The 19,997-nt window shown below is 32.5% G+C and overlaps 1 pseudogene; it reads right to left on the reverse strand.

Annotated features, from left to right (window-relative positions):
• Positions 1 to 16,261: 16,261 nt before the first annotated feature.
• LOC117910397 lies at positions 16,262 to 18,116 on the reverse strand (annotated as a pseudogene).
• Positions 18,117 to 19,997: the final 1,881 nt, after the last annotated feature.

Consider the following 19,997-nt stretch of genomic DNA (forward strand, 5'->3'; position numbering starts at 1 on the left):
ACACAAACTTAGAGAACTTTAATTTAAAATAAATTTTTGAGAACTTTAATTTAATTAATACTAATTTACATCAAAATCTTTAATTTCTTTTACTTTGAAGAATGGAATACATTTGTTAGTTTAGTTTTCACTTTATGCACTAACAACCCATATTTATCTTATAGATTTGATTGTTAGATTCATTAACCAAAGATCAAATCAAGTTAAGTAGTGATCAAGATATTCCCAAGTATTATAGTATTAAGTATCCTCTATACCTTGTTCACATCAAACTAACATAAAAGATCTCTTCCTAGATATTCAAATAGAAAAACATAAAGAAATCATTTGATACCTTATTGTGTTATTGCTATTTCTCATTTGGATTCTTCACTTTCATGATACCTTTTCCAAATCACATTAAATCAACAAAACATGCATGGTGTAGGATGCCTACATCTCAACAACCTATGTTTGGTTATCAAGAAAACAAAATAGAAAAAAAAAAACAACTAATAATAAATAGAATAAAATAAGAGAAAAAAAAAATATAACATACACAAAGCAAGTAATGATCTATGTGGTTCAACTTAAAGTTTACATCCATGTGTAAAGACAAAGAAAAACTTTTACTATTATTTAAGGAGAATAATTTTAGAGTTATCAAATATAAAGTTCTAATTACATAAAAAAAAAAAAAAAAAAAATAGACTCCCATTCATTCAAACTTTCTTGAACATATTTTTCCTAATTATGGAGAATATTTAATATTGGAAACTAATTGTGTATATAAATTATCAAAGATATTATTCCTAGGAGAAAATATTATGTGCTATCTTCTTCCTATATTTTTTCTAATTACATGAGAATATTCCATATAGGTAATTAATTACACGTGTAATTCTCAAAGATTTCTATTCCTAAAAGAAAATCTTAATTGTTATAGGATATTTCTTTTATAACAATTGAAAAGTCTTTTATATTGTATTAGAAAAATATCAGACATTTGGTAAAATTTAGAAAACACTTTTAAAAAATTAAAAGATTATTTCTATTGCTTTATGGAGAAGTGATAAATAATTTTTCTAAAAATACTTTTAGAAAAAACACTTTCCCTAAAATGCTTGAATAAAAATATAGTCAAATGCACTCTAAGTTATTAAGTTGATTTATCCAAGGATCAAAATATAAAAAAAAATTAGTAAAATATTGGTGACTGGATTTTACAGAAATTTGGAAAATATTGAAAATATCATACCAAAATATTTGTTCAACATTATTATACTATGCAATCGTACTTTAGCACTTGGGCACAACTATTGAACCCCATACGCGATGAGTATGAGTGGCCGTCATATGTTGGTCTAATTATTGCGCTTGTAGATTCAATGAAACGTGTGTCAGGTTGACACCTAAATCTGTTCGTTTGCATAATGAAATGGATGTTAGAGAAGGTAAAACATCGGTTACATGTGGTTTGTGCAAACAAAGTGGTCACAATCATCGTTCTTGTCCAAATAAGAACATGGGTGTTGGGCCTTCATGATGTGTCATTGACATTGTATTTCTTCTTTAACATTGACACAAGTTCATGAATGATTTAGTTGTGTTTAACTTTTTATTGACCTTGGTTAGCTTTGGATGTTGACATTACGTTATTTTTATTTTGGACAATACCTATGTTATAAGAGAGACTATTGTTAATTTCAAAATTGTAATATTAACAATTATTGGTCTTACAATAGTATATCATTTGCAGATGAATACATTGATTAATAAGATTGTTTATATTTTGGAGAATACCCTATTTATAGGGGAGACTTTGGCGAAATTTTTAATATTTGGATGCGAACATTAGTTTATTACATTTTTTTCATTACTGTACTTGGATATTGATATTGGTTGTAGATGAATATTTTGATTAATCAAGTTGTATGTATTTTGGAGAATACCCTATTTATAAGGGAAATTCTGTCAAAATTTTTAAAATTTGGATGTGAACATTAGTGTTAGAAAAATTAGGCTAATCCAACCTATAGTAATCACCCTAAAGGGGGATAAATAGGGTGATGGTTTCTTTTTGCAAATTTAAACTATGTGAATGTAAGAGACAATTATATGCAAGTATATAATAAACAATATAAAGACAATTGCATATAAATTAAAAGAGTAAGGAAAAGAGAATGCAAACACAAGATTTTATAGTGGTTTGGCGCAACTCGACCTACATCCACTCTCCTCTAGATTCAATCCCAAGCTTGAGATTCCACTAATTCAAGGCTTCCAAACCAAGCCTTCAAGCAATACAATTGGATTATGGTTCTAATCCACCATCTTGGACTTTTGGCTCCAAACACCCTTTACAGTTCTCAAGAGATACTCACTCTTGAACAACCACTCAAGTGATACCCCACACTTGAGAATCTTCCTCTCAAAGATACACAAATAATTGATCTCACAAAATCCTAGAACAAAAACTTTAAGCTCAAATGATACAAGAAAACTAAGATTCAAAGGTGCACTAAAGATATGCAAATTTTAGAATAATGGTGCACTCAAAAACACTCTTCCAAGGCTTAAATATATTCAAGAAAGGTTTGGGAAGGTTAAGCTCATGAAACAATAAAGATTGGAGCTTTTTTATAAAAGAAAAAAACCCAAACTAACCGTTAAGGGTTTGACTGGTCGAGTTGGGGGTCGACCGGTTGACTAGTCGTTAGCATTTAATGCTAGGTAGGTGATCGTTGGACCTCAACTAGACCTTGATTGGTTGAACAACCATTCTGGAAGAAAAAGAAAGTTTTTTTCACCCTCGATCAGTTGAACTGGGGGTCGACCCGGACCTTGACCGGTTGAGCTGGGGGTCGACCTAGACCTAGACCGGTTGAGCTAGGGGTCGACCAGTTCCTCATCCGGTTCAACCAGTTGAGCCGTTTTTTACTCAAAAACCAACTTTTTCAACTTAAAACCTTTTAAACAAGTTTGAAAAACATTTGACATAAGGTTTTAGTTGAAAACATGAAATCATCCAACTTTTAAAATATTTAAAACAAAATAACTCATGGATGATTTTGGTGCATAAGTAAATAATGTAATGCATGAAAATCCTAGTGCACCAACATCCTTACAAAGAAATCTTATGAAGCTTTGGTCTTGAAAAACACTTCTCTTTGAGGTGGTATTCTTTTTCATGATTTCTCCGTGGCTTGATTTGTCTTTGTGATTGCCACTTTGAAAATCGTCTTACCTAATCACACTTGAAATATAATAATTAGTTCTAACCCTTGTTTTGTTATCATCAAAACCGAGATTAACCAAACCTTGGTTTCATAATCTCCCCCTTTTTGATGATGACAAAACCAAGGTTGCTAAAAAGCTCCCCCTCAATAAATGCTCCTTTGAATTTAGAAAATATTCAAGTTTAGAAACTTCAAGGAGTATATTAAGGATGCTCAAAATGATATAATCAAACATAAATAGCATAAAGAGCAATTTAGCAATTTGGCAAGACATTATTATTAAATATGATGCATGCAATTATAACCAATAAAGCATATTGCATCAATATGAATAGGATTGCTAAAACAATATTGACATTTCTTCCCAAGTTAGCAACCTACCATTACTTCTCCCCCTCTTTGTTATCAACAAAAAGTCTCAATAAAGTATATAAGGGGGAATCACATGTTATCAAAAGTTTAAAAAATAAATAATAAGCATGATATGATTTCTCATAGAAATGAATCTCCCTCTTTTTCATTTAAGAACATTTTACGAATAAAAGATTGCTCATCCTTATAGCATTCCCAATTTAAAGCATGATTTGGAAAAAATATATGGGAGAATATATGCATTTAAAAAGATATATAACATGCATTGAATAACACTATTAGAGCATACAAGCATATGATCATTCAATTTTACCTAGGTATATTAAAAAAAAAAATCTTTTTAATCCAAACCTTGGTTTAAAGATATACCAATTTTATCAAAGTGATACCAAATTTTATATTATTGACAAAAAAATATACCAAATGTTAGCAAAATGATAAAATAATTTTTCAAATTAGGCTTTAGAAGGGATACCATTACCAATATTGTCAACGCATTCTTTCCAAGGTAAGCATATCCTCCTTCTTGCATGGATCCCTACAAAACAAATTAAGTAACCTTTGGTACCCATATCTTTTTGGGTCCTAGAGGGTTAGTCTTTCTTTCTTCCCTTTGGAATCCAAAATAATTTAGAGTTTTAAAGAACAAGAGGGGATTTTCTTGAGGAAAAAATATCACTAATGTGACCTCTTCTTCCATAAAGATTGCAAATAGTTGAAGGAGAAAAAAAAAAAAAAAAAAACTAGAGGCTTCATTTTTAAAAAAAAAAAATTGATTTTTTGAAAGGCTTGTAGCCTAGCCCTTTTTTATTTATTTATCAAAAATGCACTTTTGATTTGCCAAAATCATATCAAAATTCTTTTGACCATTTGAGAATTTTTAACTCCTCATTTTCCTTTTCAAAAGAGATTTTTGCCTTCTCAATATTTTCAAATTTTTTCTTATGGTTATTAAGCTCATTTTGAAGGCAAGAAATCTTTTTCTTGAGAGACATTTTTGAACCCAAGTTTTTCAAGATCAAAATATAATTCTTGAAGTACATCTTGAAACTCATTATAATTAGAGTTGGAATTTACCTCATCTTCATGTTCCTCCAAAGCCACGAAGCACATCATTTGTGCATTCTTCTTCCATGGAGTCTTCATCACTTTTACTTTCACTCTATTCCTCTGCATCATCATTTGTTGAAGCCATAAAAGCTATACTTTTCTTATTTTCTTTGACTCTTTGATGATTGTTCAAATTTATCTCATAAGTCATGAGTGACCCAATGAGTTCTTCAAGTGACAGTTTGGTGAGATCCTTTGCTTCTTGAATAGCCGTCACTTTTGTTTCCCATTTCTTTGGTAGAGACCTTAAGATCTTCATGACTTTCTCTACTTCGGTGTAGGTCTTTCCCAAGCTTTCAAGTTCATTCACCATCACCATGAACCTAGAAAACATTTCTACAATAGATTCAAAATCCTTTATAGAAAATAATTCATAATCATGCACAAGGATGTTGATTCTAGACTCTTTAATTTGGTTGGTCCCCTCATGAGTGATTTCTAATAGTCTCTAAATTTCTTTAGCCAACTTACATTGCCAAACACGATTAAATTCATTTCTATCAATAGCACAATGTAAGATAAAAACAACTTTGGCATTTAATTGAACTTTCTTGCTTTCAAGTTCATCCCATTCTTGCTTAGGTTTTGGAACCATCACTCCATTTTCTAATTTTGAAGGAATGTGGGGACCATCTTCAATGACATCCCATAAATCAAGATTAATAGATTGTAAAAACCAAGTCATTTTAGTTTTCCAATAGGGATAATCGGTTCCCATAAAGAATGGAGGTCGGGTGGTTGAAAAACTTTCAATGTGAGATGAGCTTGATGGATTAGCCATTACCTCTTATACAATTAAGTCTTAAACAAGAGGCCTTTCTTTAATACCAATTGTTAGAAAAATTAGGCTAATCCAACCTATGGTAATCACCCTAGAGGGGGGTGAATAGGGTGATGGGTTTTTTTTTTTGCAAATTTAAACTATGTGAATGCAAGAGACAATTATATGCAAGTGTATAATAAATAATATAAAGACAATTGCATATAAATTAAAAGAGTAAGGAAAAGAGAATGCAAACACAAGATTTTATAGTGGTTCAATACAACCTGGCCTACATCCACTCTCCTCTAGCTTCAATCCCAAGTTTGAGGTTCCACTAATTCAAGGCTTCCAAACCAAACCTTTAAGCAATACAATTGGATTATGGTTCCAATCCACCTTCTTGGAATTTTGGCTCCAAGCACCCTTTACACTTCTCAAGAGATACCCCATTCTTGAACAACCACTCAAGTGATACCCCACACTTGAGAATCTTCCTCTCAAAGATATACAAATAATTGATCTCACAAAATCCTAATACAAAAACTTTAAGCTCAAATGATACAAGAAAACTAGGATTGAAAGGTGCACTAAAGATATGCAAGTTTTAGAACAATGGTGCACTAAAAAACATTCTTCCAAGGCTCAAATATATTCAAGCAAGGTTTGGGAAGGTTAAGCTCATGAAACAATAAATATTGGAGCCTTTTTATAGACGAAAAAAACCAAACTAACCGTTGGGGGGTTGACCGGTTGACTAGTCGTTAGCATTTAATGCTTGGCAGGTGACCGTTGGACCTTGATCAGACCTCACCCGAACCTCGACCGGACCCCAACCGGTTAAGGTTCAACCTTGACAGATTGAACAACTGTTTTGGAAGAAAGAGAAAGTTTTTTGCACCCTCGACCGGTTGAGCTGGGGGTCGACTCGAACCTCGACCGGTTAAGTTGGGGGTCGACCCAGACCTAGACCGGTTAAGTTAGGGGTCGACCGGTTCCTCATTCGATTCAACTGGTTGAGTCGTTTTTGGCTCAACAACCAACTTTTTCAAGTTAAAACCTTTTAAACAAGTTTGAAAAACATTTGACACAAGGTTTTAGTTGAAAACATGAAATCATCCAATTTTTAAAATATTTAAAACAAAATAACTCTTGGATGATTTTGGTGCATAAGTAAAGAATGTAATGCATGAAAATCCTAGTGCACCAACAACCTTACAAAGAGATCTTATGAAGCTTGGGTCTTGTAAAACACTTCTCTTTGAGGTGGTCTTCTTCTTCATGATTTCTCATTGACTTGATTTATCTTTGTGATTATCAATTTGGAAATCGTTTAGCCTAATCACACTTGAAATATAATCATTAGTTCTAAACCTTGTTTTGTTATCATCAAAACCGAGATTAACCAAACCTTCGTTTCACAATCTCCCTCTTTTTGAGAATGACAAAACCAAGGTTGCTAAAAAGTTCCCTCTCAATATATGCTCCTTTGAATTTAGAAAATATTCGAGTTTAAAACCTTTAAGGAGTATATTAAGGGTGCTCAAAATGATATAATCAAACATAAATAGCATAAAGAGCAATTTAGCAATTGACAAGATATTATTATTAAATATGATGCATGCAATTATAACCAATAAAGCACATAGCATCAATAGGAATAAGATTACTAAAACAATATTAACATTTCTTCTCAAGTTGGCAACCTACAATTACTTTTCCCCCTTTTTGTCATCTACAAAAAGTCTCAATAAAGCATATAAGGAAAATCACATGATATCAAAAGAAAAAAATAAACAAGCATGATATAATTTCTCATGAAAATGAATCTCCCCCTTTTTCATTTGAGAACATTTTCCAAATAAAAGATTGCTCAACCTTAGAGCATTCTCAATTTAAAGCATGATTTGGAAAAGATATATAGGAGAACATATGCATTTTAAAAGATATATAACATGCATTGAATAACACTATTATCACACAAGCATATGATCATTCAATTTTACCTAGGTATATATTAAAAAAGATCTTTTTAATCCAAACCTTGGTTTAACAAATATACCAATTTTATCAATATGATACCAAAAGTTCTATTATTAACAAAAATTATACCAAGTGTTAGCAAAATGATGAAATGATGTTGCAATTTAAGCTTTAGAAGGGATACCATTACCAATATTATCAATGCATTATTTCCAAGGTAAACATATCCTCCTTCTTGCATGGATCCCTACAACACAAATTAAGTAACCTTTGGTACCCATATTTGTTTGGGTCCTAGAGGGTTAACCTTTCCACCATTTGGAATCCAAAATAATTTAGAGTTTTGAAGAACATGAGGAGATTTTCTTAAGGGACAAATGTCACTAATGTGACCTCTTCTTCCACAAAAATTGCAAATAGTTGAAGGCGAAAAACTAGAAGCTTCCTTTACAAAATAATTCTTAAAATATTTTTTATTTTTGAAAGGCTTGTAGCCTATCCTTTTTTTTTTTTTTAATCAAAAATGCACTTTTGACTTGCCAAAATCATATCAAAAGTCTTTTGTCCATTTGAGAATTTTTGTAGAGAAGATGTTAACCATTCATTTTTCTTTTTCAATTCATCATTTTCCTTTTCAAAAGAGATTTTTTCCTTTTCAATATTTTCAAATTTTTCCTTAAGCTCATTGAGCTCATTTTGAAGACAAGAAATCTTTTTCTTCAGAGAGACATTTTTGAACCCAAGTTTTTCAAGATCAAAATAGAATTCTTGAAGTATATCTTGAAACTCACTATGGTTAGAGTTGGAATTAACCTCGTCTTCATGTTCCTCCAAAGCCATGAAGCACATGTTGGCATCCTCATTTGTGCATTCTTCTTCCATGGAGTCTTCATCACTTTCATTTTCACTCTCTTCCTCATCATCATCATTTGTTGAAGCCTTAAAAGCTATACTTTTCTTATTTTCTTCAACTCTTTGATGATTGTTCAAATTTATCTCATGAGTCATGAGTGACCCAATAAGTTCTTCAAGTGGGAGCTTGGTGAGATCCTTTGCTTCTTGAATAGCTGTCACTTTTGTTTCCCATTTCTTTGGTAGAAACCTTAAGATCTTCATGACTTTCTCTACTTCGGTGTAGGTATTTCCCAAGGCTTCAAGTTCATTCACAGTCACCATGAACTTAGAAAACATCTCTACAATAGATTCAAAATCCTTCATAGAAAATAATTCATAATCATGCACAAGGATGTTGATTCTAGACTCTTTAACTTGGTTGGTTCCCTCATGAGTGAATTCTAATAGTCTCCAAATTTCTCTAGCCGACTTACATTGCCAAACACGATTAAATTCATTTCTATCAATAGCACAATGTAAGATATAAACTCATTTAGCATTTAATTGAACTTTCTTTTTATCAAGCTCATCTCATTCTTGCTTAGGTTTTGAAACCATCACTCCATTTTCTAATTTTGAAGGAATGTGGGGACCATCTTCAATGACATCCCATAGATCAAGATTAATAGATTTTAAAAACCAAGACATTTTTCCTTTCCAATAGGAATAATTAGTTCCCACAAAGAATGGAGGTCGGGTGGTTGAAAAACTTTCAATATGAGATGAACTTGATGGATTAGTCATTACCTCTTAGACAGTCAAGTCTTAAACAAGAGGTCTAGCTCTGATACCAATTGTTAGAAAAATTAGGCTAATCCAACCTATGGTAATCACCTTAGAAGGGGGGTGAATAGGGTGATGGTTTTTTTTTTTTTTTTGCAAATTTAAACTATGTGAATGCAAGAGACAATTATATGCAAATAATAAACAATATAAAGACAATTGCATATAAATTAAAAGAGTAGGGAAAAGAGAATGCAAACACAAGATTTTAAAGTGGTTTAATGCAACCTGGCCTACATCCACTCTCATCTAGCTTCAATCCCAAGTTTGAGGTTCCATTAATTCAAGGCTTCCAAACCAAACCTTCAAGCAATACAATTGGATTATGGTTCCAATCCACATTCTTGGAATTTTGGCTCTAAGCACCCTTTACACTTCTCAAGAGATACCCCACTCTTGAACAACCACTTAAGTGATACCCCACACTTGAGAATCTTCCTCTCAAAGATATACAAATAATTGATCTCACAAAATCCTAATACAAAAACTTTACGCTCAAATGATACAAGAAAACTAGGATTGAAAGGTGTACTAAAGATATGCAAGTTCTAGAACAATGGTGCACTAAAAAACATTCTTCCAAGGCTCAAATATATTCAAGAAAGGTTTGGGAAGGTTAAGCTCATGAAACAATAAAGATTTGAGCCTTTTTATAGACGAAAAAAACCAAACTAGCCGTTAGGGGGTTAACCGGTTGACTAGTTGTTAGCATTTAATGCTTGGTAGGTGACCGTTGGACCTTGATCGGACCTCACCCGAACCTCGACCGGACCCCAACCAGTTGAGGTTCAACCTTGATAGATTGAACAACCGTTTTGGAAGAAAGAGAAAGTTTTTTGCACCCTCGACCGGTTGAGCTGGGGGTCGACTCGGACCTCGACTGGTTAAGTTGGGGGTCGACCCAGACCTAGACCGGTTAAGTTAGGGGTCGACCGATTCCTCATTCGATTCAACTGGTTGAGCTGTTTTTGGCTCAACAACCAACTTTTTCAAGTTAAAACCTTTTAAACAAGTTTGAAAAACATTTGACACAAGGTTTTAGTTGAAAACATGAAATCATCCAATTTTTAAAATATTTAAAATGAAATAACTCTTGGATGATTTTGGTGCATAAGTAAAGAATGTAATGCATGAAAATCCTAGTGCACCAACAACCTTACAAAGAGATCTTATGAAGCTTGGGTCTTGTAAAAAACTTCTCTTTGAGGTGGTATTCTTCTTCATGATTTCTCATTGACTTGATTTATCTTTGTGATTACCACTTTGGAAATTGTCTAGCCTAATCACACTTGAAATATAATCATTAGTTCTAAACCTTGTTTTCTTATCATCAAAACCGAGATTAACCAAACCTTGGTTTCACAGTTATGTTACCTTCCACTATTAAGAGACTTCACTGAGATTTCTCACTATAGTTGGGGCAATGCAGTGTTGGCATACCTATATAGAGAGCTATGTTGTGCGAGTTTGGATAGTGCCACAGAGATTTCTGGACCTATCACACTATTACAGATATTTTGACATAATTATCTATTCTAATTAATTGATTCACATTATTGTTGTAAGTTGTTTAATTTTGATAATTCTATCTAATTTTGTAATTGTGGTCATGGGAGAGACTTCATGTGGGTCGACTTGATTTTAGTTGTTCTTCGGTGCCTATAGTAGTCCCACATGTACATGATGATGTAGTTGATGGTTTACACAATCATCGATTGCCAAATGAGGCACTCCCAATTGATCCATTGGGCTACAGGTGGAGAGTACCTATGTCTTGGTCCCATAACCCATCACCACATGTGTTGACATTCTATCGAGATCAATTAGATGCCCAAACACAGGATCAGGTGAAGTGTTGATGCGTAAAATTACCTTTGCAACATTTTCCACCAATGTGACTAATTAATTTTTTTAAAATTACAGGTATTATGGGCACCATATACAACATATTTGATTGCACATCTTCCGGCTATATGTCAGACTGATGAAGAAATTTGGTGAACTATGTCACCTCTAATTTGCTTTGATATTATTAAGTGACATAGACCAGAGTAAGATTTACGCTAGTTTCGTATGCAATAAGGGATACCTCCACCTTGTTTGATAGATATGGAGCTACATTTAGTGGATAGGTGAGGACGGCATCAGTATGATTGGGTGACATTCCATGCTCAGTATATGTCTCTTTGGGCTACTCGTTTTAAGTGTATTGTGACAACACCACTTGCTATTACTAGCATGGATTTTTATGATCCATATATGCAGTGGTATCAACATATCACGCGACGCCTGATCGCACTTGTTTTGCATAGAGATCATATGAGGTTCCATTGTACAACTTTTGCCATTGAGTTATTGGTAAGACCATTTGAGATACAAAACCATTTTTTAATGAATGTTAAGCTTAAATTATGTGCAAATGCCTCATGTTTAATTTTCTTATACAGATCACTATCGTATCACAAATGGCTATTTCAAATGATTTGGAGGAAACTCATCGAATTGCTATTGATGTTTTTCGTGTTATAGGAGAGGATCATCATGTACACTCAACACAAGAGCCATCCACATCTTCAGGACCATCCATGAGACCACCATCATTGATTACGCTTGTTAGGGTAACCCATTAGAGGTCGGGGGAAAGGTGGTCGTCGAGCTGGTCAGCAACATGTACCTTTGGCATCTACTTTGGTACAACCCTCACATCCACTAGTCACATCTACCCTTCCTCTATTTCAACCATCTACTTCATTAGAGTCACCACTCTCTCTCCCTAATGTATCCATAACAGCCCATTCATCTCAACTCGAGACTACCATACCATCTACCCTTACCCCTGTTGAGCCATTTATATCATTAGACTTACCTTTCTTCCCTCATGTTACATCTATACAGACTTCTTCACCTCCACCTCCACCCCAGCCATCTATATCATTGGATGCACCCCCACCTGTTACAAAGTTTATTGCACCCCCACCTATTACATAGTCTATTGCACCTCCACCTATTACAGAGTCCATTGCAACTCTACTTTTTCTTGAAGGGACAACTCATGCTGCACGATTACATGTACGGGTACCTAGAGGGCATCGAGCTCCACGTGTACGTCGAGTTCTACCTCCATCAATCCCATTTAACTCAAGAACTCATGTAGATGGCGTGTCATAGTCTATAGAGATGGAGACTTTTCAGATAGCACAGATGAATACCACAAATATGGCCATCTACCATAAATGTTCACAACGAAAGAGAAAGATTCCATCATGTGGGACACATTGAGAGCTTTTTTCATGTTTGTAGAACTATAATACTTTGGTTCATACATTTAAGGTTATATAAAATGTTAATTCAAATTAGTGATGTTATGTTATTCACATGTTTCCTTGATAATTTAAACAAATAAGACTCAAATGCACCCTAAAGTCTAATTGAAAGAAATTCTAACTAAACGAATTGTTACAACCATAACCTATTTTTCTTTCATATAATTAAAAAATTATACATTTTAACCAAGACATAAGTTCAAATCATACTTAATAACGAATAACCTAAAATCATAATCATTGGCATTAATTTTCATATGAAAATATAAAATTTTAAAATAATATAAACAATATATTTAGTTATTTTAAAATTCTAAAATAATTTGAAAAAATAATTTTCTTTAATTCATATGTAATAAAATTCATAAAACAAATAAATATTTTATTTACCATAAATATATAAATTTTAATAGGAATGCATGTAGGCGAAATTATTTTCTCATAATTTCAAGGAAAATATGCAAAAATAAAGATAATATATATATAATTTTAAAACATTTGTAAAGAAAAAATTTATTAAGGATAATTTGTAAAAAAAAATAATTTTAAACTGACAATGGAAAATTGTAAGAAATTTTCCCCACTCTGAAACAAACTTTAAGGAAATTTGGTACATCGTTAAGAAATTTTGGTACATCCATAATTTACACTAAAATTAAAAATAAAAAAAGCAAAGTTCTAAAATCTCTTTTTTTTTTTTTTAGTTGATGTATGGTTACATGAATTCTCCTTAAAGATATTTGTGAAACCAGAGTTAGTAACTGTGGTTTTAAAGACAAACTCTGGTTTTAAAGAAAATTGTAAAACCACAGTCTATGATTGTGGTTTTTATGATATTTTTAAAACCACAATTATTAACCGTGGTTTTATGGTTATTATGATAAAAAATATTTAAAAAATATTATTAAAATCACAATACCATTAAAATGAGGGTGGATTAAAAATAATTTTGAAACCACAGTTACTAACTGTGGTTCTAAGGAAAATTGTAAAACCAGTCTGTGACTGTGGTTTTAAGGATATTTCTAAAACTTTTAAAACTATAGTCACCAACGGTGGTTTTTTACACTAAAAAAAAAATATCAATGTGGATGCTTACGTGGATACAAAAGATTACTTTGACAAATATTTTGAGATGGGTACTATTTTTACCATTTTTTTCTATCAATGAATTATTTTGGACTTAAACTCGATATACTAAAGTAAAGTTGATGGTGGTGGCAAAATGATGGTGGTGGTTATGGAAGTTGGTGATGGTATTTGTGAGGATGGTGTTTAGAGATGATGATGAAATTGAAGGGAGGTGGAGATAGTGGTTGGGGTTTGAAGAAAGTTTATTATGAAGGTGGTGTATGGTGAAGTGAAGTAGAAGGTTGTGGTGGTGGGGTTAACTGTGTTTATTTATGGGGCTTTTTTTTTTTTTTTTTTTTAACTTGTATAGCTATTTTAAAAAATAATTCTTAAAAAATGGTACTTCAAAAAAAAAAAAAAAAACTCTTAAAATATGATAGTTATAAAACTATTGATAAATTTGCAGTATTTTTTGTCACTTTAAAATGTGTTTCTTGAAGAGACACATTGCATATTTTTCATATCAACGATACATGTTAAAAAAAATTGAATTTACACTAAAGGTGTCTCTTGAAGAGACACTTTTTCATAATTTTTTTTTTATTAGTCATACATGTTAAAAAAATTGAATTTATACTAAAAAAATATCATTTCCACAATACCATAAAATCAAATTTATACTAAAGGTATCTCTTAAAGAAACATCTTCCACAATTTTCATATCAATCACACAGTAAAAAAAAATTGAATTTACATTGAAAGCGTCTCTACAATTCCACAAAATTGAATTTATACTAAATGTGTCTTTTGAAGAAACACTTTTCACAATTTTTATATTAGTCACTTATTGAAAAAATTAAATTTATACTAAAAATGTCTCTTGAAGGAAAACCTTTCAATATAAATTTAATTTTATTGAATTGTGGAAGATCTCTTTTTTCAAAAACACTTTTAATATAAATTCAATTAAATGGATGATTGATATAAGAATTGTGGAAAAGAGACACCTTTAATATAAATTTAATTTTGTGAAGTTGTAAAAAGTGTCTCTTAAGGAGACATCTTTAATATAAATTCATTTTTTTACCATGCAACTGATATAAAAATTGTGAAAAGTGTCTTTTTAAAGTACATTTTTAATATAAATTAGATTTTGTAGAATTGTAAAAGGTGTTTTTTGAAGAAACACTTTTAACGTAAATTCAAATTTTATTAACGTGTGTTATTAATATAAAAATTATGAAAATAGAGAATTTCAATGTGAATTCAATTTTTTTGAATGTGTATCATTGATATAAAAATAATAGAAAATGCCTTTTCAAGAGACATATTTCAAAGTCACAAAAAATATCATAGATTTAGAAATATTTTTTAATGTACTATATTTTAAAAAATTTATTTTAAATTCACCCAACAATTATCAAATCCTTTATTTATGGGTTGAAGGAAGGCGGTGTTTGTAGGATTAAAAGTGGGTTATGGGTTGTCCATCTGACGACTCCGTGAAAACAACCTGACAGTTCAGTTCTTCTCTCCTCCTTTATTATCTCTACCTTCTCATTTCTTTCCTTTTTCCTTCGCCATTTCTCAACCTCTTGCCAGCCCCTTTCATCTTTTGTGCTGAAAAAAAGGAAGTCATAAAACTAAGGAACCTTTCCCACCCTTTTTTTTTTCTTTCACCCTAAAAGGAACTCTCTCAGATGACGCTTCCCTTGTAAGAAAGAATTTCAACCCACTCTAAAAGAAATCCTCCCCTCCTCCCCTTTTGCTTCCTTCCTCTCACCAAACAATATTCTTATTGCTTCCTTTGTTATCATTTCTTTTCTTTTTCTTTCCTATTAACCCATCAAGTACTCTGCCACACCTGCTACCATTTGATATCTGTCATGCCCACTCATTTCACTTGCTATCCCATATTTTATTTCATTTCATGCATTTTAGATTTCATTATGATTTTATTTTCATTTGGTTTTGATTTTAATTCCAAAATCCATTTCATTGCATTTGCATTAAATTTCCTTTGATTTCCCATTTTTTAAAAAAATTTAATTATTATTGTTATATTGCCATTTAAATGAAAATATAAATAAAGTCAAAAATAAAATTGAAATAAGATTTAAATATAATATAAATAAAGTAAAAAAAAAATAAAGTGATTTTCATTCTATTCTTTTCCTTTTGTGGTTAGGCTTGTCTGAGACCTATATGAATTAACCTTGTTTGAAGATTAAGAGAAGGATCTTTGGGTGAGTTTTGAAGGGAGAAAAGTGGCATAGAACTTCTAGAAGAATTTACATTAACAGACTGACAATTTTTCATAGGATTAATGATTATGAACTTTCTTTACAAATTCTTGAGATTTGTGTTGGTGACAATACTTCTTGATTACCATAGATTTGATTTCAAAATTAAAGGAAGATGAAATATAAAGGACATTGACTTTATACTACATGACATTTCACATTTTTACATATTCTTACCAGAATCCTTCTTTCAACCATGCCACCATGTAACCTGACTTGGAGTCCCACGATTTAGGGCACCCCAAGTCCTCGCACTTCAAAATATTCCTTCACATGAAGACATTAGCCACATGATATCATTTGTACTTCAGTCCCAGCAAAAACTTACAAGCCAAGTGGTCATTAGAAGCTAAGGCCAGATCTCACTCCATGATGGGGCAGAGCATGGTAGCCGCCCGATCTTTGTCATTGCACTTGATGATCAAGCCCAAGTAGCTCATTGCATCATGAGGGGGAGGCCCTCAATGAAGAAGCGAAATAGGTGGAGTGTGTCCCCTGCATTGCATCCCAGCACTGCTCCAATACCCTCTCGTGTTGTTGCTTGCTCAGCTCTGCCGCCTCCATCAGCGGCAGTAGATCCCTCTCCTCCCCATCGAAGTGCTCCTTGCAGTGCTCCTGCCCACACAAGATTAGAATCTCTTACAAAAATCATCAAATAATCATGTGTCTTGTGCAATACAAAAATTCATTTCCTAAATGTTGTCTTACTTGTGCATTCTAAGCTTCCAAGTTGTGTGTGCATATTTAACCTTACTAGCTAAGTGGATAGGGAAGGCTGACTTAATTCACAAGCCATGAAAGGAGAGTAGGAATATTCTTATCCAAAATCACTTGTGGTGGGTCTAACCTGTAATGATTTGAGGCGAGTGAAAAGATTGGAGAGGGCCTCTTGGTATGCAGGGGTGCCCGAGTCCAAAACCACAATGGATTTGATGTCTTCTTTGATGCCATTCATGATGGGTAGGTCCCTTGCGTGATCATCATTTGCAGCTTTGGATAATCCTGTTTCATGTTTCACATCCTCAACATTCTCTTAATCAGATTTTTAAAGCAAAAATGCTATTTCATTTTTTTTTTTTTGTTGGAGAGAAAACTAGACTTTTTCAATTAATTGAACATTTGAGATCATTTTCCATCTTCACGGCAGATAACTTACACCCTACTTTTCAAAAGCCATGCTGTCATTTTCCATGCTACAAAAATTGTAATACTAGAAACGCTCCTACACAATATTTTGTAATAAAAACAATATTTTTTAATTAGCTAATTATGATAACTTGTTAACTACTCTTTCTCTAACAAGAGTCCATCGCCAACCTTACTTTTTGCGGTGACAAGATAGTAGCTGCTGTTCCTGTTATATAAAGTGTTTTTGGAATTATTACATGAAATTTAACTAGATATTATGCTTCTCTATAATATCATTCCAATTATAATTTTAAAAGTTATTAAAAATAAAGCAAAATATATATTATAAGTTTATATATAACCATAATTTTAAAATAGTAATAAACTGGAAATTTCGGATTTTTTCTGCTATTTTCTAAATTACAATACGGTGGAAGAAGAAGCATTTCGTTACCTCGATCAGCCCTCTCTAAGATGGGGAAGACGATCCTCTCCTCCATCTGAGCGTGCTCCAGCATCAGCTCCAGTAGATGACCATAACTCCTCCCAAACTTCTTCACCTCCATCCGCGGACTCCCCACTGTCGGGTCAACTGCTCCTCTCCCACCACGTGCCGCCAGATCCTCCGCCCACCTCACCATCCTCTCAATGTGCCACGTCATGCTCCGGTGCTGCAGCCTCGTCGCCGTCACTATCAACGGCGTCGTTTCATCGCAGTCACCGCCGCGGCTCATCACCAGCGGGGCCGAGGGAACCTCGACTCTATGTACCGCATCAGCGTCTCCCTCGATCCCGAAACGGTGTCGGAGCCGCACTGCAGAACCAGCGTATCGGGCCCGAGAATCGGCGTCTCGGCCGACACCATTCGGACGGATACGCATTTGTGGTGCAGGGCGAACCGGATGTAGGAGGTGAGAGGAACCGCTGGAGATCCGTAGAGTATGACGACAGGTGGTGAGTCTTTAACGAATTCGCAGGGCGCGATCTCCGCCGTGGATTTCTTGAGCTTCACGCAACTGTTTCCCATTGTGCAGAGAGATCAAGATCTGAGAAATAGAGAAATATCTCGGGAAACAAACAGGGGGTGAGTGGAAGGGAGTGTTGATTGGAGTGAGTCGTCTTGAAGATTTCCCCTGCTCGCTTTTGAAGGAATGATGGCCCGTTGCTCGGTTCCTGGTACGCTCCTTGGCGTGACGTGTCCGTTGTCTTGTGTGCTGTGGTTTGTTGGAATTAGCCCCGTCATCAAGACAGGTCATCAATTCTTATTTTCCTAAAAAATAAGATTTATCTTCATGCACTATGCACTAGACACATTTCGAAACGGTACTATCCATTAAACTCAGTTGGAGGGTCCACCACTGATGTGGCGTCTACATCTGGTTCCAGTGGGGTCTCCGTCTCTTGATGTTCCCAATTCCCAATTTTTAAGATATATAATCATGTGAAAAAGAAATTAACTTGTTGCACTATTTCTACCCACCTAATTGTATGATAAAAAGAGAGAAAATAATGCAAAGCTTTATTATTTAAAAATAATAATAATAAAACTATAACCTTCGCCATTGAAGAGATGATCCTGTTGCTTACATTCAAATAGTAAGTCATAGAAAATGCCAAAATCATCTTATTTTCTAAAAAGTTTCTAAATTTACCCTAATTACTTATTTTGCATAAACTGATCCTAATTAGTATGTTTTGCTTTCAGCTCCTGCATTTATTTCAACACAAATCTTGATTTATTTTATTTTTTGTTTAATAAAATATTTTTTTTTCTCAATTATGAAATAAAATTTTAAAATTTTCAATAAAATGTCATTTTATTTTTAAATGTTAAACAAAATCTCAACTGTATTTTTAATACATATAAGTTTTTGACCAGAAAACATGAATAAAAATATTGATTTTTATAAATATATTGATAGTTAGATTAGTGAAAATTTTGACAAAAAGTTTTAGTAGAATAATCAAAACTAATAAAAACATAGAGAAAAACTAATAAAAGGTACAATAATGCATATTACATGATATAATTTGAAATATTTGATAAAATATTTAATACACTAATAAAAAATATAATTTTTTTTTAGGTTACACTTAATATTAATCTACATTAAGTATTTAATTTCATATTAATAACTCATATACATTGCATGGTGATCATTTAGCTCCCATCTATTTCATGACACTACTGAATGAAAGAATATCATCTTGATGGAAATATTATATTAGTATCAAAATATGATAAAGAAATAATAATAATAAGTATAATTTGCATTATTCAATAACAATATGTAAAATCTAAAAATATATTTGATATTAAAATGATATTTATTACTCTATGATATACGAATAATCATTTTTTGTTTTAAACTATCATAATATAATTTTTTTATATTCAATTCGTTATTTTTGTATTTTCAATAATAAATTAAATAGGATTTGAAAATAAGATAATTAAAATTTCATTTTAACATTTTTATTTTTTAATAAATTCATATATAATTTAGAAGCAAATATGATAAATACAATATGTAAGATACAATTTATAATAACAGCATGGTTATTAAAATTAATATTTTAAAAATTGGACCCGAACGGTTCGGTTTGGTTCACTCATTAGGCCAGACTTGTGTTGAACCGCCACTGAACCGGTCCACCCAATGGTCCAACCGCTGAACCAGTGGCCGGCTCATGAAAGATTATGGCAATTAGCCCAAGCCCAACCCACTTTCCCCTTTTCCCTAAAACTAGGGCGGTACATTGAAAACAAGTGGGCCCAAGTACATGCCCACACCTTAACTAGGCAAACTCTCTGGGAATTTGAACTGGCCTTTAAGTATACAAAATGAGGTAATGGGCCACCCAGCTCTGTTTGCACCTTTGCTTAAGAAAGCATTTAAAAAGTATATATATAATATAAATATTTATGAATTAATTATGACAAATATCAAAATAATATAAAAAGAAAAACAAATTTTATGAATTAATTATAATAAATATCAAAATAATATAAATAGGAAAACAAATAATTTTGTAGATATTTATAACTATT

Source organism: Vitis riparia, unplaced genomic scaffold (genome assembly GCF_004353265.1).
Source record: "Vitis riparia cultivar Riparia Gloire de Montpellier isolate 1030 unplaced genomic scaffold, EGFV_Vit.rip_1.0 scaffold730_pilon_pilon, whole genome shotgun sequence".
NCBI lineage: Eukaryota > Viridiplantae > Streptophyta > Magnoliopsida > Vitales > Vitaceae > Vitis > Vitis riparia.